General features: G+C 41.0%; 1 protein-coding gene across 6 annotated transcripts in view; it reads left to right on the top strand.

The window, feature by feature from the left end:
• The first annotated feature begins 15213 nt into the window (after positions 1 to 15213).
• Positions 15214 to 25069, top strand: part of POU6F1 (POU class 6 homeobox 1) — a 29569-nt gene continuing 19713 nt past the window's right edge. Inside the window, exon 1 of one of the 6 annotated variants that reach the window (XM_081312013.1) lies at positions 15214 to 15771. The gene's annotated coding sequence lies outside the window, so the exon portion shown is untranslated. The remainder of the gene's footprint in view (positions 15772 to 25069) is intronic. The other 5 variants (XM_081312015.1, XM_081312014.1, XM_081312011.1 and 2 more) reach the window with 5 other exon arrangements.

Here is a 25069-nt window from a genome sequence, read left to right as displayed (position 1 = left end):
CACCTGTAATCCCAGTGACTTAGGAAACTGAGGCAGGAGGATCTCAAGTTTAAGGCCAACCTGGACAACCTGTCTCAAAATAGAAATAAAAAGGCTGGGGATATAGCTTAGTGGTAAAGCACCCCTGAATTTAATCCCAGTACAAAAACAAAAGCCCACTAAATGGTAATTTAAGACATTCACTTATTCAATAATTTATTTGTAGGTCACTTACAAAGGCCAGACATTAAGCTTTCTAATTCAGGGACTTGCAAACATTTTTTGATGAAATCCATAGTAATACACTTTAAATCATGACGCAGTACACGTTTATAACTAACTAAAGCAACATTAGTACTTACCCTTCTATGTACAGTACACTGTGATATTTTCTATTTTCTCCTATTTTGTCTCCTCAGTTCTGATTGTTTCACATCCCACTAACAAGTCAGGACCTACAGTTTGAAAAGCACTCTTTTTAGTGGACTGTCATCCCCAAGGCCTAGCATTTTTTCTTTACATGATGTTTGCAATCAGTAATTGGTGAATAAACTAATAAATAATTCCTTGGAGGTCAGACCAGGCAAATCTTCTCTGTATCCTAACTTTTCCAAGCCAGATCCTAAGTGATCTCAATTCAAAGCTTGAAAATGGAAGAGGTCACTAATCTGCCTTCACTCCTACTCAGTGATCAGGAACTAGGGGGAAAAAAAAAAAGGAATGAGTACAGGAAAGGAAACTTCCCTATGTCTCCTTCTGAGACCTCAGGACCCCTGATATTGTGTTCACTGTAGTAGTCCATGTCAATAAGAGTTCAGGAGGTAGACTCAGTATCAAGATACTAATTCTTCCAGGCACAGTAGTACACATCTGTAGTTCTAGCTACTTGGGGTACCGAGGTGGGAGGATTATTTAAATCCAGCTTAATGCCAGCCTGGACAACATAATGAGCCCCCATCTCAGGGCAGAAAAAACAGACTCTGCTACTAATTAACTGACCTTGATCCTCATCTAATCAGCTCCCACTTATTCCCTACTATGTATGAGTCAGACACTGTAACAGGTGCGTTCATTTAATGTTCATAGCAGTCTCTGAGGAATGTGCAGGTAAAAGAGCTATATTTCAGACATGTTAGTATCTGAACTAAATACACAACTGCATAGGCAAAATCTAAATTCAGGTCTACTTGACTTCACAAGCCAATCATTGTTTTTAATCTGTTGCCTCCCAAGGGTCTCAGTTTCATCATTTGCCAAAGAGATCACACAGTCCTTGTTTCACCTCCAGCTCAAATCTAGATTCTGTTTTAGGGGAGAAAAAGAACAAAAGGGAGAGGAAGGAGAAATGGACAGATTTGATAATAAGCTTGAAAATTCTGGTCAGGCCCTATTAATGCTAAAAATTAAATAATTCAACCAGGCATGGTTGTGTACTCCTGTAATTCAAGCTACCCAGGAGTCTGGGTCAGCAGGATCAGAAGTTAGAGGCTAGCCATGGCAACTTAGTAAGACCCTGTCCCCAAATAAAAAGACATTGGGGATGTGTCTCAGGATAAAACATGCCTGGGTTCAATCCCCAATACTTCAAAAAAAGAAAAAAATAATTTTAGATATTCCTATGGGATGGTCCTTCCCAGGACCTCTCCATGGTCCAGTGACTAATAGGTTAACCCTTGGTACCCAGGAACCCCCTTGGACCTAGCTAACATTCCTTCAGGTTGCCCTTAGATTGGTCAGTGTCTTCTACAAGGTGTTTGGGTATTTTGTTTATCATTTTGAGACTTGGGCATTGAAAAAGCCTATGAAATCATATATAGAGACACCCAATCTCTTCGACTGTGCTCAGGGAAGTTTTCCTGGTAGAAATGATGTCTGAGTTGAAATCTGAAGGGTGAGGGCTGGGGTTGTAGCTCAGTGATGGAGTGCTTGTCTAGCACATGTGAGGCACTGGATTCAGTCTTCAGCACTACATGGAAATAGATAAATAAATAAAGATATTATGTTCATCAACAACTAAAAATATTTTTAAAAAAATTTGAAGGGTGAGTGGATAGAAGAGGGGATAACATTTGCAAAGTCCTAGAGAAGAGAGAGAGCTTATAGAGAAAAAGGGCATGAAAATAGGTCAGTATGGCCGGAATACAACTGGTAAGGACTGGTGGGGATTGGCAAGAAATAAAGCTGAAGAGGTAGATAGGAGACAGAACCTGCATGAACACTCTAGAGCCCATGTAAAAGCCTATATGAAGACACTGGATTCTATCCTAGGCACTGACAAGCCACTGAAGAGTTTTAAACAGGAGAGCGGCATGATCATGCTGTTTGTGTAGAGCAGGCAAGAGGAGGATACTGGGGATCAAAACCAGGGCCTTGCAAACTGGGCTACATCCCCAGCCTTTTTTTGAGAAAGGGTCTCATTAGGTTGTCCAGGCTGGCCTTGTAATCCTCCTGCCTCAATTTCCTGAGTGTCTGGGATGATACGTGTGTGCCATGGTGATCCAGGATCATGTCTTTTTCTTTTTGTAATACTGGGGATTGAAATCAGGGGCACTTTACCACAGAGCTACATTCCTAGCCTTTTTAAATTTTATTTTGAGACAGGTTCATATTAAGTTGCCCAGGTTGGCCTTGAACTTGCTATCCTCCTGCCTCAGTCTCCCCAAGTTGCTGGGATTACAGGTATGCTGGCTATATTTTTATTTTTTAAAAAGTCTTATCAGGCAGCTGGGCACAGCATCACACATCTGTAATCCCAGCAGCTTGGGAGGCTGAGTCAAGAGGATTGCAGGTTCAAAGCCAGCCTCAGTAACCTCAGTGAGGCCTAAACAACTTAGTGAGACCCTGTCTCAAAATTAAAATTTTAATGCACCAATTTAAAATAATAAAAAATAAGGAGCCGAAAATGTAGCTCAAACGTAGAGCACCTAACTAGCACCTAGGTCTGATTTCTTTTCTTTTTCAAATATTTATTTTTTCAGTTGTTTATTGCAGGATTATTTGTAATAGTTGTAGTTGGACACAATACCTTTGTTTTATTTTATTTTTTTTATTTGGTGCTGAGGATTGAACCTAGGGCCTCGCACATGCTAGGTGAGCATTCTACTGCTGAGCCACAACCCCAGCCCACCCTGGATCTGATTTCTAGCAACACACATACATTCACACACACAAATAAGAAGATGACTCAGGAAAAAAAAACCTCTCTAGTTATAGAATGCAGAAGAGGTATTAATAGGGGTAAACTGGGCATGTTACCACATTCCTATAGTCCCAGCAACTCAGGAGCAGGAGGATCACAAATTCAAAGCCAACCTCAGCAACTTAGTGAGGCACTAAGCAACATAGCAAAAACCCTGTGTCAAAATTAAAAATAAATAATTAAAAATAATAAGGGCTGGGGGTGTAACTCAGTGGTAGAGTGCCCCAGTACCACCAAAAAGAAAGAAAAGGGGAGCAAGAGGTGGAATCTAATCCCCATTAGATTCCAAGAAACGTCTTTTAGGTAAGGGATCATGGCAGACTGGCCTAGTGAAGTGGCAGTAGAGAGAAGTGGGGGAATTCCAGATTGATTAGGAGATAGAAACAACTGGACTATCAGGATTAATGTTCAGCATTAATTAACAGGAGTAATGGCAGGGTTGAAAACTCCATAAAGTCAAAAGACAAATGACAAACCAGAAAAAGATATTTGCAATTCATATAATATCCCTGCATATCAGGAACTCCTAGAAATCAGTAGGCATATAATCAACAAATAATAGCAAATAATATTTACAGAGAGTTCACAGAAGAGGAAAAACAAATAGCCTCCTAACATATGAAATAATGTTTAGCCTCAGTCATCATAAGAAAGCAGCAAATTAAAACCACACAGATACCATTATCAGATGGGCAAAAATCCAAATGTTTGCTAACATTATTTTCAGGGCTGTGGATAAACAGACATTCTAATTTATTTATGGTGGGAGTGTAAATTGGTATGATACCTATAGGGTGAATTTGCCAATATCTATCAAAATTGTAAACATACCATTTCCACTTCTGGAAATGATTCCTAAAGATTTATTTGTACTCAGGAGAAACACCGGTATGTATAGAGTTGTTTGTTGCAGGATTTTTTTTTTAATAGCAAAAGATTAGAAATAACCTATGTGTCCATGAATTGGAAACTGGTAAAATAACTCTTAGTATATACAGATAATGAAATACCATGTGGCTGTAGCAAAGAATGAGAAAGTTCTCCAAGATATTTTTTAAATAAGAAAGGAAAGCCAGTGGTGGCACATTTCAGTAGTCGAAAGCAGAAGGATCCCAAGTTCAAGGCCAACCTGGGCAACTTAGCAAGGCCCTGTCTCAAAATAAAAAATAAAAAGGTCTGGGGAGGTGGTTCAGTGGTAAAACACCCTTGGATTCAATCCCTAGTGCTGCTGCTGCTGTAATAATAACAATAATAATAATAATAACAATAATAACAATAATAATAGGATGAAGAAGAGGAAAAAAAAATCAAAGATGATGGCTAATGAACTCTTAGTATGCCTTGGGCCAGGCACCGTGGTGCATGCCTGTAATCCCAGCAGCTCAGAGGCTAAGGCATGAAGATCACAAGTTCAAAGCCAGCCTCAGCAAAAGCAAGGTGTAAGCAACTCAGTGAGACCCTGTCTCTAAGTAAAACACAAAAAAAAAGGGCTGGGGATGTGGCTCAGTGGTTGAGTGCCCCTGAGTTCAATCCCTGATACCCACACACACACAGAATGTTCCTTGGTCAAGATAAATGCTAGATGGAAAATTACAGCATATGGAAAATTACAACAGAACTCAGTAAATGCCATATTGGATATGAGTAAGCTGTGGTAAGAAATTCAGGAAACAATGATGACTGCTGTGATTTTGATATGGTTTGTCCCCCAAAGATTTATGTGCTAGAAGCTCAGTCTCTAGTATATCAGTTGTTATAGGACCTTTCAGAGGTGGGACCTAGTAGAAGGTGATTAGGATAAGGCATCGCCCATGCTGTTCTTGTGGCAATAGGTCAGATCTTATGTGACCAGACTAGCTCTTTTATGTGTGTGTGTGTGTGTGGTGCTGGGGATTGAATCCAGGGTGAACCGAGGGCCTTGTGCATGCGAGGCAAGCACTCTATCAATTGATCCCCAGCCCCCAACTAGCTCTTTTGAGAGTGGGATATTATAAACCCAAACTATCCCTAGTACTTGTCCCTTTCTGAACACTACCAGTTCCCTTTAGGCTTCATCATGTGACACAGCCTTCCCAGAACATTGGCACCCCAATCACCAGAATCATGAGCCAAATAAACTACTTTCCAAATTATCCAGTCTCGCTGGACACAATGGCACACACCTGTAATCCCAGTAACTCTGGAGGCTTAGGCAGGAGGATTATAAGTTCAAAGCCAGCCTCAGCAATTTAGCAAGGCCCTGAGTAACTTAGCAAGACCCTGTCTCAAAATAAAAAATGGGCTTGGATGTGGCTCAGTAGTTAAGTGCCTCTGGGTTCAATCCCTGATACCAAGAAAAAAAAAAAATTACCCAGTCTCTCATATTTTTAGAGTTTTATTTTGAGACAGGATCTAAGACAGTGACTTTTCCTGCTAAGCCCCCTGGTCTCAGTTGGACTGATTAGAATTTTTTAGTATATATTTATTGAACACTTACAATGTATTATGTTCTTTACTTATGTAACTAGAAGAACAGAATAACCTCCTATTTCCCAGCCCAAAGAGGAAGGTTGGAGCTTTGTTTAAGAATCCAGTCAGGCTTTTTGAAATAACCTTTTCAAAGTCTTAGCTGGTTTTTGTGTCACAAAGGGAACAGTTATTATAAGATATATGGCTCAGAAGTGGACCCTGCTTTCTTATTCCTGGCAAGCCACTATAGGAAAGGCGCAGATACTGCTCTGCATAATGAATGTAAAACACTAACTCCACCATGGCTGGGGCAGCCTAGGAAGTCTCAGGGGTCTCTTCTTTTTTGGTTGTGGTCAATTTTCTCCCTGTGAAATCCCAACTCATTTGTATTATTTGGCTTATTAAAAATGCAATGGTCTGATATCAATGCATACCAAAATGTTCTGGTTTGGGGGTTTAGAATTCATTTTTTTCTTTGAGAGGTGTGTGTGTGTGTGTTCCAAAAGTTACCCAGGGCACTCAGAAGAGCAGAAGAGCAGAGCCTCATTTGTGTCTCAATATGGCCAGGATACTCAAAGGGATACCAGTCTTCCATAGACAATTCTGATGGATAGACTGTGCCCAAAGCTTATTCCTACAAGGCCACTATGGAACCTCTTCCTTCACACACATACACACACACACACACACACACACACACACACACACACACACACACCCTTCTCACCCTCTGAGGTGTTGTCCAGAATCTAAGCTAAACTGTCAGATTTGGAGAAATGTCCTTCTGGGGATAGCTGAGGGACCAGAGGGAAGAAGCATCTGGGGCTTCCTAGAAATGAATGGAAGTTTGAAGGAGAATTTCCTGGGGACAGAAGTAGACCTGAGGACAGGAAGCCAAGTTATGGTCTGGGATCCATTCATGTAGGGTCCTTACACCCCCTAATTAAGACTCAACTTCTTGCCAGATGCAGTTGCACACATCTGTAAGCCCAGCAGCTCAGGAGGCTGAGGCATAAGGATAGCAGGTTCAAAGCTAGCATCAGCAACTTAGCAAGATTGTAAGCAACCTAATAAGACCTTGTCTCAAAATAAAAATATTTAAAGGTGGGGTGGTAGGGATGTGGCTCCATGGTTAAGCACCCCTGGGTTCAATCTCTGTACAAAAAAAAAAAGAAAAGAAAAATTGAATTTCTTGGCTGTTTTACATTTGAAATGTTGGGAAAATTAAAACTCAAAACCAAAGTTTAAATACTTTCCATTATTGTAATTCTCTTCAGTTATCCCTTACCTCTGCAGTAAAGAACAACTTTAACAACTTTGTGGGGCTAGATATGCAGCTCAGTAGTTGAGCATGCCTAATATGTGCAAGGTCTTGTGTTCAGTCCCCAGCACTGAAAAAACAAAAATTAAAAAAACAACCTTGTATAGTCATGTTGGGGAGAATTCACACCTGTGTCCCACTATGACTGTAGTTGCATTTCATCCAAAGGAACCAAACCAGGAATTCCAGGCTGAGACCAGATACTAAGTGAGTGGTCCAGGGCGGAATGGGAGAGAGGGTCAATAAAAAGAGGTGACTCAAGATGGAGGAAAATTTAGACCCCTGGATCTTATATACATTATCCTGTTTAAGATAATATCTCCAAATAAGAATTGTAATGTATTCCGTTGTCATATATAAATTAAAAAAAATAATTTTAAAAAATATAGTATCTCCTTTTTTCAAATAGGAAAACTATGGCTTAAAGAATGTAATTGCTGGCTAGGTGTAGTGGAACCCTCATTTAATTTCAGCTTCTCAGGAGGCTGAGGCACAAGTTCAATGCTAATCTCAGCAACCTTGTGAGAATCTGTCTTGAAATAATAGGGACTGGAGATGTAGATGTAGCTCAGTGGTACAGCACCCCTATTTCAATCCCCAGTGCTGGGGGCAGGGGAAGGAAAGAAAAATAATAAAGTCAATGAAAACTGTGAAATATCTATATTTTGGAAACAGTGGCTTTAATATTCAAAGTACTTCGGAAGTATAACGAATATGGGATATGGAAGGAAATTTAGGTTCAAGTTCACTCATACTTTTGCTCTTTCTGTATGTGGCCTTGGACATGTCACTTAACTTGTGAGTTTCCATTTTCTCTTTTTCTCAGTTTTTTAAGTATTTTTTTCATTCTGAAAATTATTTCTACCTTCAAGACCTAGTGTGAGGGTCAAGTAAGAAGATAATAATAAAGGGGCTGGGGTTTTGGTTCAGTGGTAGAGTGCTCGCCTAGCATGCATGAGGCACTGGGTTCGATCCTCAGCACCACATAAATGTAAAATAAAGATATTGTATCCACCTAAAACTAAAACAAAAATATTTAAAAAGAAGATAATAAATATTTCTTAGGCTATAGAGTGCAACCAGTATCTAGTTTATATAGACAATAACTCTATCAGATTTGCTGAAGCTGCCCTTTTGTTTCAAGAAACAGGACCAGTTTGGCTATTTTCTGGGCACAGTGACTGGGAAAGCAAGAGTCAGAGGTCTTTATCTGACCATGTTAAATGAATGGTGGTTGATTCTGCCAATTTATTTCCTACTCTAAGCTTTCTTTTCCTATATCAATACTTCTATATGTCAGGAATAATTTTTCCCCTATAATATAATTTTTGATGGAAACTTCCAGACTTAGAGGGGAGAAAGGAGGGAGGAGGACAAAAGCCCACATTTCTTCAGCATTTCAATCAACAACCTCATTTTCTTCTAACAGTTGAAGTGAACTTCTTATGAATAATGGATGATAGACTGATGAATATGCACACAGCCTATTATGCCTGTGAGGTTTGGTAAATAATTTATGAGCTAAAATGTTCCTCACCTTTTTACAGTACAGAAAGTTAAAAAAAAAAAAACAGAAAACCATATTTACCCTTTCAGCTGGTAGGGCAATCTGTCAGAGACAGTGACAGCAGCCCAGCAATACAGTTTTACATCATTGCTGAAATTAAATAGAATAAGATGCTGTATGCATTTCAGGACAGGAGGTGGAAGTCTACAAAAACCAGAGCATGCATAAGCCATATTCCTTGTCATACACAATTTTCCCCAAACTCTGGCTTCTCATCTTAAGATATTCTTGCATTCATTGTTAATAGCTTTCAGGGACCTTCTCCTCCATGGCCCCTTATCCTGACAGGATTTCAATAAGGCAAGCCATGACTGATAACTGCCTCTTTCTTTTATGCAAACTGACCTAGAAGCCCTTGGAAAGGCACTGCTGCTTTTCCTCTCCTCAAAAATGAGAGGGCTGGGCTGGGGATGTGGCTCAAGCGGTAGCGCTCTCGCCTGGCATGCGTGCGGCCCGGGTTTGATCCTCAGCACCACATGCCAACAAAGATGTTGTGTCCGCCGAGAACTAAAAAATAAAAATATTTAAAAAAAAAATTTACCTCTCTCTCTCTTAAAAAAAAATGAGAGGGTTTTTGTTTGTTTTCCTGCAGACCTACCTTCCACTCAGTCCCACCTGCCCTAGTCTTATTCCCTAGGCAGTAGGGACCTCTAATCTGATGGTTAGAGTGGGGGAGGGGCAAACTTGGCCTGTGGAGGGGAGGCAAGCATGTGGGAAAATACACGTGGATCCTGGGAGAACTTGGTTGCTTTGGGCTGGGGATATAGCTCAGTAGAAAAGTGCTTGCCTAGCATGCATGAAGCCCTGGGTTCAATTTCCAGCACCTGCCACACACACACAAAAAAAAGAACTTGGTTGATTTATGACAAGTTTTAGAAGACCTGAAACTGGGTCTGTTCACAAGTCAGGTTAGATGGGAACCCACGGCTTTTCTACTTAAATTCCAGGAGCTTTCTGAACACAGTGCCAAGGAAGACAATGTTAACAAAGCATCTCTCCTGTTGGGTGCTTGGAGGACTTCAGAAGAAAGAGGAGACATAAGGCCCTTCATAAGGAAACACAAGGTCATTCATGTGTTAGGTAAACCATGTAAACACTCTCGAGAAACAGTAAAGGGCCTAAAAATTACAAATTTTATGATGAAGTTATTAGAACAATAATGTAATTAAAGTAATAACATTAATTGGAACAATGTGGTATTATTCAAGAAGGCTTTTTATAGGAGGTAAAATCTTCAGTGGAGTTTGTAAAGCAAAAAGAGACCGATTAATTTGAGAGAATAGAGGAATATATGGCCAAATCTGCCTGACTTGGGCTTTCTCTACCCAAAATGAAAGAATGGTTTTGTGTGATCCTTTCTATTGCTGCCGTATTCCTGCTTGCTTTAGACTAAATGTTTGTATTTTTCCAAATTTATATGTTGAAATCCTAAGCTCCAATTTGGAGATGGGGCCTCTGGGAGGTGATTAGGTCATGAGGGCGTGAGATTAATGCCCTTATAAAAGGGAACCAGAGCTGGGTGTGGTGGCACATGCCTGTAATCCCAGCAGCTCCAGAGGCTGAGGCAGGAGGATCTCGAATTCAAAGCCAGCCTCAGCAATTTATCAAGGCCCTAAGTATCTTAGAGACCCTATATCTAAATTAAATATAAAAAAGATCTTGGGGTGTGACTCAGTAGTTAAGTGCCCCTGAATTCAATCCCTGGTAGCAAAAAAAAAAAAAAAAAAAAAAAAAAAAAGTGGGAGGGACCCAGAGAGCTTCCCAGCCTCCCTTCTACCACATGAGGATGGCTACCTGTGAAGTTGGAAATGGGTCATCACAAGATATCAAATTAGCCAACACCTTGATCTCAAGGTCCCCCCAGTCTCTGGAATGGGGATAAATAAATTTCTTGGTTATAAGACAGTCAGTCTATAATTTTTAAATAGCAGGCAAACAGACTAAGACATGGTCACACTAAACCACTTTCAGTTTCCCAAACCATTTCCTGAGCTCTTTCCTCCCTCATCACTGCTGCCTATGCTGTTCTTTCTCCCTCCTCCTTATCCCATCTTTCAGGCCTTCCCTTATAGGTGACTTCTTCAGAGAAGTCTTCCCTGCTCTCTCATATCATCTTCTTGTGGTCTTAGTCCCTGTGCATAGTGGTATATTCATATTTTTTTGTTTAATGTCTGTTTTTAAATCAGTAGTTTTTAAATCTACAAATATTTTTAGTTGTAGATGAACTGTTTATTTAGGGTTTTTTTTTTTTTTTTTTTTTTTTTTTTTTTTTTTTTTTTTTTTTTTTATGTGGTGCTGGGGATTAAACCCAGTTACTCACACATGCTAGGCAAGTGCTTTACCATTGAGCCACAATCCCAGCCCAAGTCTACTGTAATTCTAAGAAACATGTCTGTTTTGTCTTTTGCTAAAAGGCACTCAAACCAGTGTTTGACATATAGTAGATAATAAGTATTTGTTGAATTAATGAAATCTCAGAAAGCATGGGAAATCAGAGTGAAGGAAAAAAAGAAAATAGGCTGGGTGGAGGATCTTGTTAAAGAGTTTTATTTAGTATGAGAAGCAAAAGGAAGCTACTAGCAACATCTCCTCACCTATCCATGGAAATATTTACACTGGTCTTTTTGTTTGTTTTGTTTTTACAGTGCTGGGAATTGAACTCGAGGCCTCACAAGTGATAAGCAAGCACTATACCACTGAGCTACATCCCTACCCTAACTATTTATCTATACATTTATTTATAGACAGAGTCTTGCTAAATTGCCAGAACTGGCCTCTCAAACTTGCAATCTTCCTGCCTCAGTCTACTGAATTGCTGGGATTACAGGTGTGTGCCAACATGCCTGGCTTGTTTGCTTATTTATTTTTGTATTTTATTATAGCGCTAGGGAGTGAATTCAGGGCCTAGCATATGGTGGGCAAGCACTCCACCACTGAACTACACCTCCAGCCCAATTGTTGGGTTTTTAAATATAAAAATAATATATATTCATTGCAAGAAGATTGCCATTACTAAGTATTGCTACCAAGTATTGATAAGGATGTTGAACAACTAGGACTCATATGTTACTGGACTAGAATTCTTGTATATTACTGGTAAGGATACAAATTGGTTCCAACGCTTTAGAAAACCATTTAGCATTATCTACAAATGCTGAACATGTACCCTAAACTTAGAAATTCCACTTTTCAGTATTTACCCCAAAGAAATAAGTGCACATGTTCACCAAAAGACTTGTCTAAGAATGTTCATGGCAACTTTATACATAAGAATCCAAAATCAGAACCAGCCAAACAAAACACTCAAAAAATAGCAGAATGGATAAACTGTGGTATAATTATGCAATGAAATACAACACAACAATAAAAATAAATAAATAAAATCACTACACTTGATGACATGAACGAATCTCAAAAACATCAGGAGCCAGACACAAAAGAGTACATATTATTTTATTCAATTTATATGATGTAGACAGTAGAATGAATTGGACATAACTTTCCTTTGTTCATATATGAATACACAACCTGTGTAACTCCACATCTTGTACAAGAATGGAAATTTATACTCCATGTATGTATGAAATGTCAAAATACATTCTACTTTCATGTATATCTAAAAAGAACAAATTTAAAAATTATATGATGAAGTTCAAGAACCAGAAAAACTAATTTATGTTATAGAAATCAGAATTATGGTTACTTTGGAAATTTCTCTAGAGTAACACCAGGGAATTTTCTTAGGTATTGGAAAGTGTCTCTGTCTTATTTATATATTTTTTTAAGTTGTAGATGGACAGAGTACCTTCATTTTATTTATTTTTGTGTGGTGCTGAGGATCAAACCCAGTGCTTCACACATGCTAGGCAAGTGCTCTACCACTGAGCTACAACTCCAGCTCCTCTCTGTCTTGTTTTGAGTGGTGATTGCATAGATCTATATGTAAAAATTTGTCAAGGTGTGCACTTGGGCTGGGATTGTGGCTCAGTAATAGAGTGCTCACCTAGCACATGTAAGGCACTAGGTTTGATCCTCAGCACCAAATAAAAATAAATAAGTAAAGTGATTGTATTCATCTACAACCAAAAAAAAAAAAAAAAGATTTTTGTACTTTAGTGCTGGTGCTGGGATGTAGCTCTGTGGTAGAGCAGTTGCCTGGTGTGCATGAGGCCCTAGATTTGCTCCCAGCCCTTAAGGGAGGAAAAAAAAGAGCTGGGCATGGTAGCACACCTATAATCCAGCAACTTCAGAGGCTGAAGCAGGAGGGTTACAAGTTTAAATACATCCTGTATAATTTAATAAGACCCTGCCCAAAAATAAAAAAATAAAAAGGGCTGGTGATGTAGCTTAGTGGTAAAGCATACCTGGGTTCAATTACCTGATTGATCATCACACATTCTATATACGTATGTTGAAATGTCACAACTCATAAATATGTACAATTAGGGGCTGTGGCTGTGGCTCAATGGCAGAGTGCTTGCCAAACATGTGTGAAGCACTGAGTTTGATCCTTAGCACTCTATACAAAAATAAATAAAGGTATTCTGTCCATCTACAACTACGAAGAATAAATAAATAAATAAATATGTACAATTACTATATGTGAATTAAAAATTTTTAAAAAGTTTGGGGGGCAAGGGTATAGCTTAGTGGTAAAGTGCTTTTGTAGTATGTGCAAGATCCTGGCTTCCATCCCAAGCCCCAAAAATATATATCTATACGTGTGTATGTGTGTGTGTGTGTGTGTGTTTAAAATAAGTCAAATGATGAGCTGGGTTGTAGCTCAGTGGTAGAGCACTTGCATAAAATGTGTGAGGCCCTGGGTTCAATCCCCAACACCACCACACATACACACAAAAAGTCAAACAATGATAAGTGTATTATATCCCAATGAAAAATGAAACAAAAGTAACATAGGTTCTTGAGCTATTTAAGCAATGAAGAAGTGTATACAATGTAAGTTTTCCTTTTCCCATAGAAAACTTGGATTCCCATTAACTCTGTGTCTCCCTGAGCTTCTCTGATCATATATGTTCTTTTAAACTATCCCAGATATCCATGTCATGCAGAGTCTTTAATCTATTTAGGTGCAACACCAACCAAGTCACATAGACTTAAGAGTTTCTGTCTTCATGTGACAAAGTTCAGTAGCAATACTGTGTCCCTTGTTCACATAAAGAGCAGTAGGAAATACAGATGAGTAAGTCACAACTGGTGTGCTCAAAGAATTTACAGTCCAAAGGGACAGACTAGACTGTAGACCAAACAAGCCCAAGAGCTGTCATACCATGCCATGTAGTGTTTTAGAGGACCAATAAAATGGGTTCAAACTATTGTACAGATAATGATGCTTTATAATTGTATAGACGTTACAGTTTTCAAAGTTTTTTTTCTTTTTACATACAAGCTCACAATTAAACTTAACCCTATTAAGTAGTTATTATAATTTTTTTTTTCTTTTTTGAGACAGGATCTTGCTGTGTGGCCCAGGCTGTCCTGGAATTCCTAAGGCTCAAGCAATCTTCCTGCCTCAGACTTCCTAGTAGCTGGCACTAAAGTGAGGTCTCAGGGCTCTATCTTCCTTTTATAAGAAATGAAGTTAAATTGCTTGCCCAGACTGTTGGCGAAAGAGCTGGGATTAAGACCCAAGCATTCTGACTCCTAACCCATGGGCAAGCTGATACAATGGGAGCTCTGCTGGCCAGGCAAATGATAATGCCAGGTCCCAAAAAGCAAGATTCTGTGAGCAGTGCCTCCAGGTGTGAGCAGCGCCTCCAGGTGTGAGCAAGTTCCAAGTAACCTCTTGAAAAAGTGTGCACCCTGGTCTACAGCCACTTGGTAGTGGGGACTTAAGGAACAATCTCAGGAGGGAAGCAGTCTCCACTTCCTGTCTCTTTACCTATAATTCATCTACCTCAAGCTCATCAGACACTACCAAATGTTGAGCTGGAGCTGGAAGGTAAGAGGCCAGCAGAGTAGACTGACAGCTGGCTGCCTCTATGAAATCCATTCACTGAAACTACAGAACCTCCCTCTGCCCCAAAGCTTCTCTCATTCTTTTTCTTTTCCTTGGTTTTCCTCTTCCATTTGCCCAGTATTACTCCAACCTGCTTTCCCTTGACCCCTAAATCTGTCTGTTCTTAGCCCAAACCTACCTTCAAAAACCAATAAGTAAATCAAACCCTTCTCACCCCCACAGCCACCAGAGCAGAAGTTTTTTTTTTTTTTTTTTTTTTTTTCTATTCCACTAAACTTTCGTCTTTCTTTTCACATTTTCTTGTCTACTTGAACAAGAAGGCCCGGAAGTTATCTTTAGACAACACAGCTCACTACCGCTCCTGGGGTAAAGGTAGGAGGGTGGAGGGACCTGGGTCCCCTCCTTGATTTGGAGCTGGGGGCACAGCTGCTTTGGTGGTTCCACGATGGCGTGGCTGTGTTTGAGTTCTCTCTCTCTTCTGGGGTTGGGGAATAGACATAAACTTGACTTTCCCCGTTAAGGGTGGCTGACTACCTAGAAAGGAAAGGAAGCGGCTGAAAGTCACCGCCTTCACCACCCCAACCCTCATTTGAAGGGAAGGTGGCATAGGGTCCCCAGTCAGAACTTCCCTGCTCCCACTCCCATGTTCCAAAATGAAACGACCTCAAGCTGCACTCGGAGGCGGCTGACTAACTAGTCCTACCGACCCCCTATTCTTGTCCCAGGAGAGAACCTCTGGGATCTCCTAACCTGGTCGGGGCGGAGGATTCGCTCCCCAATACGGTCCCTCGATCCCGGGTCCCCAGATCCCCTCCCTTCTCTGACCGCCGCCCCCGGCGGTTGGCGGGGGCGGTGCAGCATGCGGCAAAGCTCTTTGCATAAATTATGCTCATGACGCAGCAGCTAAAAAAATCCAAGTAGCAGAAGGAGGGAAAAAAAGGGGGGGAGGGAAAAGGGGGGGCCGTTACAAAGGGGGAAAGAAGAAAAATATATACCTGACCGCCCCCCCTTCCCCTTCCCGCTTCCCGGCCGTCCCCCTCCTCCCAGCGCAGCCCACAGAGCCCCCTCCGGCTCTGCCCAGCCCCGGCTTGGGGGCCCGGGGGCGGCGGCGGGTCCCGACCGGCTCCCGGGCCGAGCTGAGCCCAGCCAAGCCGCACTGGCTTCTTTGTCTGCGGGCGGCGGCCGCCCCGGCCCCGGCCCGGGTCCCCTGGCCCGGGCTGTGAGATGAATCTCTAATCGGTGGCCGCCGGGCACCCGGGGCGAAGGCGGCTCGGGCTCCGGTAAGTAGCGGGGTCCGGGGCGGGGAGGGGTTTGCACGGAGGGGGAGGGGGCCGGGCAGGGGAGGTTTCGGGTTTGGTTAATATGCAATGCCCGTAATTAGCATAATTTATATATTTATGATAAAGAGAGAAAAAGCCGCGGGGCCGGGGCGGCGGGATGGCGGGCCAGGGCTGCGGGGAGCTCTGGGAGTGGGACAGCGCGCGGCTGCCCACCTGGGGCCGCAGACCCTGGGCCGCGCCCTCGGCCGCCGGTGGGCAGACTTGGACCCAGCGGGGAGGGGCGGCCGCCAGGTGGACCCGGTGGGAAACCTGGCCCTGGCCGCTCCGGGTTTCTGTCCCCGAAGCCCTGGTCGGGAATGAACCACCGATTCCGCCCCACAGGAGAACCCGGGTGCCTGGGTTCCTGGTTACTGGGGCCAGCTGAGGCGGCCAGGGCGACCTGTCACAATTCACCCGCACGAACCTACGAGAGGACTTGTGGGACTCGGGGCTAGAGACCTGGGTGTTGCTGGAAGGTGGGGATGTGGTAGGAGGGTCACCATCGAGCACAGCATGAGCACTTCATAAATATTTAATCACAATATTATTATTAATAATAGTCATAATAATAGGCCCAATATGTGCTCCCTAGGCATTCGCATCTGACAAGGCCAAGGGAGCTCTACGTGCTTTCTAACCGCCACTTTGAACATTGAGATTACACTCTGGACTGTGATTGTAAACCTAAAACATTCACAGAATAACCTGGAAAGGGGGAAATAAAAAGGGGTCAAGAAGCTTTCCTGGGCCAAAGACAACCGGCTCTTTGCAGAGATTTTATCCTCATCTGCTCCTCCCAATACCTTGTTCCCAAAGTAGAAGGCTGGTCTTCAGTTGCTCACACACATTTATCCCTCCTCCACTTATCTTGGTAATTTAAAGCAGCAAATATTGACTGGCCTAGGCCCTCTGAGGAAAAATTCCACCTATTCCATTTTGATTGAAGTCCTGGTGCTCAAGATGATGCTTCTGTGACCTGGAACTTCTTTGCATATCTGCTGTAGAACTTCGCTCATTCTTCCATTGGTTCAACAAAATATTCACCAAGGGCGGTACTAAGGTCAATTCAGATAAAGCTTCTTCTGCGTAGTTTTTCCTTCTGGGATGACCAGTAGATCGTAAACATTAAAACAAGATAATACTGGAGAAAGAGACAGAGGGTTGGGGGAGGCTATTCGCTTTTCTTCCTGGGGGTACTGCCTGGCAATTAAGAAAATAGGATTGGGGATGTACTTTAGTGTTAAAGCATATAGCATGTGCAAAGTCCTGAGTTCAATCCCCAGCACAACCAAAACCCAAACAAAACAAATTATCTATCTATCTATCTATCTATCTATCTATCTATATATCTGTCCCCCCATGTGTGTGTGTGTATATGTATGTATATATTATATATATGTGTGTGTGTGTGTATGTGTGTGTGTGTGTAAGAAAGTGAGCCAGAAAAATATTGCTTTTCCAAGGATGCTCTGTAAGAAAAAATCTGGGATAAGATAATAAGATTTAATCACAATAAAATTATAATTGCGGGTGAGGGGGGGGTTGTAGCTCAGTGGTAAAGTGCTTGCCTAGCACATATGAGATATTGGGTTCAATCCTTAGCACCACGTAAAAATAAATAAAGTTAAATGTCCATCTACAACTAAAAAAAATTATGGGGCTGGCGATGTGGCTCAAGCGGTAGCGCGCTCGCCTAGCGTGCGTGCTGCCCAGGTTCCATCCTCAGCACCACATACAAACGAAGATGTTGTGTCCGCCGAGAACTAAGAAAAAATAAATAAATGTTAAAATTCTCTCTCTCTGTCCCCCTCTCTCTCACTCTCTCTTTAAAAAAAATTTAAAAAAAATTATTAAAAAATTATAATAGGGCTGGGGATGTGGCTCAAGCAGTAGCGCGCTCGATCCTCAGCACCACATACAAATAAAATAAAGATGTTGTGTCCACCAAAAACCATATATATATATATATATATATATATATATATATATATATTCTCTCTCTCTTTAAAAAAATTATAATAGTTGTAATAGGGATGTGGCTTAGTGATGAAGCATATGCTTAGTTAGCATTGCAAGGATCTGAGTTTAACCATCACCCCCAGTACCATAAATAAAAATAATTAACTAATTATAACAGTAATCTTTTTAATTTTTTATGATGCTTTACAATTTAAAACTTTTTTTTTCAGTACTGGAGTCTGAACCCAGGACCTTGATCATTCTAAGTAAGCACTCTACCACTGAGCTACATCGCCAGCTTTTTTTATTCTTTGAAACAGAGTATTGATATGTTGTTGAAGCTGGCCTTGAACCTGTGATCCTCCTGCCTCAGTCTCATGAGTGGCTGGAATTATAGGTATATATATAGTCACTGTGCCTGGCTTAAAACATTTTTATAGTCTTGTGGGTGGGCAAGTGACAGGAGGGTCACCATTGAGCAGAGCATGAACACTTCATAAACATTAATGATAATATTATTTTGGGGGCCAGAATAGTCCCCATAAGAATTCCTCCTATTTCCTGATAGGAAGCTTTTTGTGTTTTTGGAAGGATAGAGATCTGAAGCAGGTGGACTTGGCCTGAAAGTTTGAATCTGCTATTCCCTTGATGAAATCACCTGGCCTCTCTCTACTTCCATTTCTCTACAGATAAAAGTGAGGGTCATGTTATGTGCACCATGCTAAGTATTTTACTTACATGATTCTATATTATTGTGTAAGGCTATTTAGTTGCCATTTTAAAGATAAGGAAATTAAGATTCTGAGAGGTTAAATAAGTTGCTCAAAAATCACACAACTGACTGCCGGGTGCAGTGGGGCACCCCTGTAATCCCAGCAACCAGGGTGACTGAGGCAGAAGGATCCCAAGTTTAAGGCCAGTCTCAGCAACTTAATGAGACTCTGTCTCAAATTAAAAAATAAAAAAGGTTGTATAAATAAAAAGTTGTAAAAAAATAAAAGGGTTGTAGCTCAGTGGTAGAATTTCCTTGGGTTTAACCCACAGTGCAAAAAGCAAACAAAAAAACCACACAACTCTTTTATGGCAAGGCTAATATTCGAACCTAGGTTTGCTTGGAAGCCCATTCCCTTATCTCTCTTTCTTTATTTTTTATTTTTTTAAATTATTTTTTAGTTATAGGTGGACATGATATCTTTATTTTTTTTATGTGGTGCTGAGGATCAAACCCAGTGCCTCACGCACACCAGATGAGCGCTTTACCTTTGAGCCACAATCCCAGCCCCTCTCTTTCTTTATTTTTTTTTATATATATATTTTTTTAGTTGTACATAATACCTTTATTTTATTTATTTATTTTTATGTGGTGTTGAGGATCGAACCCAGGGCCTCACATGTGCTAGGCGAGTACTTTACGGCTGAGCCACAACCCCAGCCCCTCTTTCTTTATTTTTAAAAAATATTTTTAGTTGTAGATGGACACAATATTTTTATTTTATTCATTTATTTTTCTGTAGTGCTGAGGATCAAACCCAGTGCCTCACATGTGGTAGGCAAGCACTCTATGACCCCAGTCCCCCTTTATCTTTCTTTGATCTTTAGCCTTCTCATCTGTAAAATGGAAGTAGTATTAGTATGTTAGTCAGCTTTCTGTCACTGTGATAAAATACCTGAGATAAATCAAGTTAAAGGAGGAAAGGTTTATTTGGCTCATGATTTCAGATGTTTCAGTCCACGGTCAGCTGGCTTCACTACTTTTAGGCCTGTGGCAAGGCAGATGATCACGGTGGGGAAGATGTGGTTGAACAAAGCTGCTCACCTCTTGGCAGCTAGTAAAGAGAAGGTGGGAGAGGGAAGAGGCCAGGGACAAAATATGCCCATTAAGGAAAGACCCTCAGTGACCTAATTCCTTCAACTTGGCCCTGCCTCCTAAAGTTTCCACACTAGTACCCAGTGGTCTGTTAAGCTATGACTCCATCAATGGGTTAACTTATGGGTGAGATGAGAGCCCTTGTCGCCAACCACCTTCCAAAGACTGCTCCTCTGGACATTCCTAGGGACCAAGCCTTCAACATCTGAGCTTTGGGGGGACATTTCAGATTCAGACCATAGCCACTAGTTAATGCATTGTTCTTGGTGTTTTGTACAATAATTCCAAAGTAAGCCCTCTTATTAGGATCTTTTCAGTGAGAAAACAGAGAGGTAATCTATCAACCCCCAGACAGTCACACAGTTGGTCAAGCTATGGTATTCTCTATGTAACCATTAAGCTCTGTGGCCTCATGGGGCTGGTGTCAAATTATAATAATAATAGGTAACACTTATTGTACTTTTTTTTTTTTTTTTTTGGTGCCAGGGATTAAACCCAGGAATGCTGAACTACTGAGCTACATCCCCATCCCTTTTTTTTTTTTTTAAGATGGACACAACACAATGCCTTTATTTTTTATTTGCTGAGGATCGAACCCGGTCCTGCCTGTGCTAGGCCAGCCACAATCTCAGCCCCCCATCCCTTTTTAAAACTTTTTTTAAAAATTTTGAGACAGAGTCTTGCTAAGTTGCTGAGGCTAGCTTTGAACTTGAGATCCTCCTGCCTCAGCCTTCTAAGCTGCTAGGATTACAGGTGAACACCACCATGCCTGGCTTTATTGGATTTTTACACAATTTATTACAAATATGGTGACTGAGGCATAGAACATGGGCCCTTGCCCAAGTTCTCACAATTAAGAAATAGTGAAACTGAGAGACAAACCAAAGTTCTTAACTATTACACTAAGTTGAAAAACATAATTGAGATAATGTATGCAAATTAATTATACTATCTTCCACTTTCTGATCACTTAGTATATGTCAGGCATTCATATACAATGAATTATTAGAATATAATTATTATATTAGAATTATTCGTTCTTTACAATAGCCCTAGGAAATAGGTGCTATCATTATTTCCATTTTGTAGATGGAGAAACTGAGGCACAGAAATTAAATCATTTGTCCAAAGTACTCTACCTCGTAAACATCAAAACTGAGATGTCTCTGGACCATGCTCTTAATGCTGTGTATTAAAGGCCTGGGTTTCATAAGTTATCATGACTTTTGTTCCTCAGGAATGAGAGGAATGGGGGAATGAGGATGTAGCTCAGTGACAGAGTGTCCCAAAGTTCAATCCCCAGTACTGCAAAAATAATAAGCAAGTAAGTTCCCAGACTGTGTGAGAACACCCAGGGAAGCAGTGAAGAGTGAATTGGCTGTACCATTCTCTGCAGCCCCAGCTACCTCTATGTCCCAATCTCCTGCCCTCTTCTGGCAGCCAGTCTGAGTGTCAGCTCTGCAAGAAGTAAGCAGGTGTGAATTTAAATGTAAAAGTGGTTTAGCACTAATGTCAAAAAAACAACCTAACCAGAGAGCATTATAATGTTAAAATTCTGAAAGATGAATTTACAACAAATGTGACTTTCTTTCAATTGAATACAGATAAAACTAAATTCAGCTTACCCAGGCTTTCTTTGGACTCTGCTAACTTCACACAGAGTATTCTCTACCCTAAAAAAATGAGTATATAATGGGAAGATATTTAACACATTGCAAACTTTGACCATACTGAGTGTTAAGGGGCTGATTTAAAAAACAGAAATGGGTCCGAGTTAAAAGGCTGAATCTAGCTGAGCACAGTGACACCTGTAATACCAGCTACCGGGGAGGCCCATGCAGGATGTTTGCAAATTCTAGGTCAGCCTGGGCAACCTCATAAGACCCCATCTCTCTCTCTCTCTCTCTCTCTCTCTCTCTCTCTCTCTCTCTCTCTCTCTCTTTGGTGTGTGTATGTGTTTCTGGGGATTGAACCTAGAGCCTTGTGCATGGGAGGCAAGCACTCTATCAACTGAGCTATATCCCCAGCCCTACTGTCTCAATTAAAAAAAAAAATGAAATAAACAATGAAAAGGGCTGGGAAGTAGTTCTCTGGGTCAGTCCCCAGCACCACACACACAAAGTCTGGGGCTGGGGTTGTGGCTTAGTGGTAGAGTGCTTGCCTAGCATGCACGAGGCACTGGGTTCGATCTTCAGCACCACATAAATGTAAAATAAAGATATTGTGCCCACCTAAAATTAAAAAATAAATATAAAAAAAATCTAAATCCCACACAAGTTTCACTTTCCTACAAAGGACAAGATTTTTCTTATATCAAGATTCATGTCTGAAATACATACCTTTGTGAGAACAAGGATCACACAAAACTGCATTGTATGTCCCTCCTGTGGATCCTCCACTGACTTCTCTTCATCCACCAGGATACTTAGAAATGCTGTATTATACTTACCTTTTTATTTCCTTGTCTTCCCTATTGGACTGTAGACTTCTTGACAAAGGTGGGAAATGTATTTTTTCCTCCCACTATATCCAACACATAGTAGCCATGGAAATATGTGTTGACCAGGACAAGACATTTCAGGATTTCTTCTACTAGAATCTCAGACTGTTCTAGGAAGTTCTGACTTGTTTGGGATTTCTCAATTCTCCTCCTGGGTGTCTTGGAATATTACCTGAAGTCCAGAACAGTTCCAAAGGAGAATGACAAGTAGAACCAGCTCTTCCTCTCCATTGAAACTCCTAGATGGCCTTGGACCTTTCTGGGTTCTTAGGTTGTGGACAAATGCCTCAGCACCCACAGTTCATTCTGTTCTGAGATTGCTTGGATTTTAGACTCTAGCACAGAAAAGCAAAGGATACATGAATTACATAGGTGTCTTTTAAATTTTTTTAGTTATACATGGATACAATATCTTTATTGTTATGTGGTGCTGAGTATCGAACCCAGTGCCTCACAGGTGCGAGGCAAGTGCTCTGCCACTGAGCCACAACCCCAGCCCCTACATAGGTATCTTGATTCAGGTGTTTTTCAAACTTGAGTCATTGTAGAGAGAAGGCAAAGGAGAAGGTTCTGGATGGGCTCTGATTCCCTCCCCAGCTTTAACCAGATCAGTTCTGCTTTGCTGGGGTGGGGAAAGGAGCTCCTTCTCTTAAACATGACAGCTGATCCTTTTTCCTCCCTGTCTATCAGGCTGTAGACAATGAATGGCATCCGGGGCTCAAAGGGGATTCTCCAAATGTGCTATTTTCACATCACTGGGGAAATGGTCTGAAAGCAAACAAGATAACCGCCTAATCAGTGAAACCAAGTCACAGCCTGAAGCTTGAGAAAATGTGGAAAGTGATGAGGGGTTAGAGCAGGTCCAGAGTAAAGTGCACAAGTAAGCAAGCAAGGGAATCCATGGCACATAGCTCAGAGTTAAAATGCTGAGTGCCTACTCATTAGAGAGACATTTATATCACATATGTGACTATGATAGGAGACTAAGATAGAAGGGAGGCCTAAAGTCTGGAACAAGGGGAGTCTTTTGCCTCTGCTGTATGCAGATTTCTGTTGGACTAAAGTCTGATTAGTGGGTTAGGATGAGCCTAGGTATGGCCAGCGGCTGACTCAGGCCTACTGTCCTGAACACAAAGGACTAGACACCGAGGACCCAGGTTCTCAAAACTCATAGAATCTCAAAGGTGAATCACCAAGCCTTAGTTTTTCTTATATCAGATTAAATGATGTGAGCATTCAATAGGGAGTTTGATATGAGTCTAAAGTTCTTGGATGAAATCTAAGATAGAGATTTTGATTTGGTAGTTGTCAAACGGATTGAGATTACCTAGAGAGGGACCCAAGGGTTGATTGACTGTACCCTTCAGCTCAGCCCTCATAACACAGTCACAAAGTGAATACCAGTCTATGCTTAACCACTCCTTATGAATGGCCTCGGCCACTATAAGATTCTGAGCAAGCTTTTACTTCTCTGAGCAGATGTCTCAAAGACTGGCTACTGCTGCCTTCCTCATGATGGCCTTCTTTGGAAATGGAAATTTCTTCTTCCTTTGGAATGTATATTGTCAAGCTATAATAGACCTAAATTCACCTTGCACACCTTTTCTTTCAATTTTATCTCTGCCTTTTAATTGAATTTGCAAATGACTTACTGATTACTTCTACATGAACAACTTTCATTGGCTCATCTCAGTTTTCATTCAGCAGTGGTAGTAAATTGCCAAGTCCCTAGAAAATTTCATGGAAGACTCCCATGTACAAAATATGGTGGGAGGACATCACCCAAGAATGAGGCTAATATCCCAGGAAGGTAGGCAGAGGCTCACTAGTTCTTCCAGAAAATTCTTCTGTCTCTCCTGCATCCCCTGTCCTGCCTGGAAAGGGAAAGCTTTTTTCTTTTTTGAAATGGACAGCTATCTTGAATTGCTTATCTTTCCCTTGACTCCCACTCTAAGAATGTTGAGGAAGGAAGAGGAGGGATGAAACCTCAAGGTTCGCCTTGCCTGGTTGACCAGGAGGCATTTTGTCAAGGGGGAAAGATGCTAAAACCCCAGCAATAGATGCATATTCAAAAGAATTGAAAACAGACATTTAAACAAATTATGCACAAATATTTATAGACACACTGTGCACAATAACCAAAAGATAGAAATAACCCAAATATCCATCAAATCTAGTGAATGGATAAACAAAATGTAGGCTGGGTGGTGCATACCTGGGATCCCAGCAACTCGGGAGGCTGAGGAAGGAAGATCACAAGTTCAAGGCTAGCCTCAGCACCTTAGTGAGGTGAGGCCCTAAAGCAACTTAGCAAGACCTTGTCTCAAAATAAAAACTAAAAAGGACTAGGTATGTAGCTCAGTGATAAAGTGCCCCTCGGTTAAATCCCCAATATCTCAAAAAAAAAAAAAAAAGTAGTAGATCTGGGGCTGGGGATATAGCTCAGTTTGTAGAGTCTTTGCTTAGGCTTTGGTTCAATCCCCAGCATCACACACACACACACACACAAAAAAAAAAAAAAAAAAAAAAAAAGTAGTAGATCCATATAACAAAATATTATTCAGCCATGAAAAGAAATGAAGTCCTCATATGTGCTACTATATGGATAAACCTTGAAAACATATGCTAAGTAAAATGTCATATATTGTATTATTCCATTTATATGAAATATCCAAAATAGACAAATTCATATATAGAGAGAAAGCAGATTGTTACCTCCTGGGAGGTGGTAGTCGGGGGGGAAGTATTAACTGGCAGAATTTCCTTTTGGTTGATGAAAATGTTCTAGAACTGGTAAGTTCTAGTTGGTAACAGTTGCACAACATTATGAATGTACTAAATTCCACTAAATCATGCACTTAAAGATAATTAAAAAGGGGACTAGGAATGTTGCTCAGTGGTAAAGTGCTTGCCTAGCTATGCCCAAGGCTCTG

This window comes from Spermophilus citellus (assembly GCF_964194105.1).
Source record: "Spermophilus citellus genome assembly, chromosome: 10".
Taxonomy (NCBI): domain Eukaryota; kingdom Metazoa; phylum Chordata; class Mammalia; order Rodentia; family Sciuridae; genus Spermophilus; species Spermophilus citellus.
This window is presented reverse-complemented; position numbering and strand designations above follow the sequence as displayed.